The sequence below is a fragment of the Theobroma umbraticum genome, unplaced genomic scaffold, assembly GCF_002168275.2.
Source record: "Theobroma umbraticum cultivar Fairchild unplaced genomic scaffold, ASM216827v3 scaffold_44.0, whole genome shotgun sequence".
Lineage (NCBI taxonomy): Eukaryota > Viridiplantae > Streptophyta > Magnoliopsida > Malvales > Malvaceae > Theobroma > Theobroma umbraticum.
In genome coordinates this window covers 11,916,528-11,917,203 of record NW_018397255.1, presented here as the reverse complement: position 1 = coordinate 11,917,203, position 676 = coordinate 11,916,528, and positions in this window count along the sequence as shown.

Sequence of the window (676 nt, the reverse complement as noted above, 5' to 3'; positions counted from 1 at the left end):
GGTAAACCTTTTCCGAAGCCCATCTATGGCATTTGCCTTAAGTGTATGATCCTCCGAGCAGATCAACCACCGCAATGAGGTGATAACTCAATCCCCACAACTATGCAAATCTTGCTGTTTTGGGGTTTTTGCATTTAACTTATACCTCATTTGCGTCAAGGGTCACTTTTGACAATGCGAGCTATCAAAATGCCCCGCTTGGTGGCATATAATGGGAAAGAATGTTGTTAGTGGACTCATCTGCTTATCACACAAGCCAAACTTCAATGCATCTATCCGACTGTATGATGAGTCTACTAACGTCATACTAAAATTCATTAAGTTGATGTGCACTACCACTCAATGGCAGTCGAAATAGCACGATACAAGAATTGAGTGAACCTCGTGCTAAGGCAAACCCCACGGAGGACTCCCACCCCTTGCATACTCAAGCACATGGTCTGACATTACCACCTTACTCGACTTGAATGTCTTATCGGTCGGGGGAGGCTTCATTTTTTGGCTATGAGCCAGCAAAATAAGCTGTCAATTACATTATGCATAATTGTTAGATGCCATACATTTGAATAATTACATAAAGAGATATATAATACGTGGATAGATACATTTGAATAATATACTTACATAGAAGTATGTGTCAACGATGCATATTCTCTGCTTGTAGAGTTGTAGATGG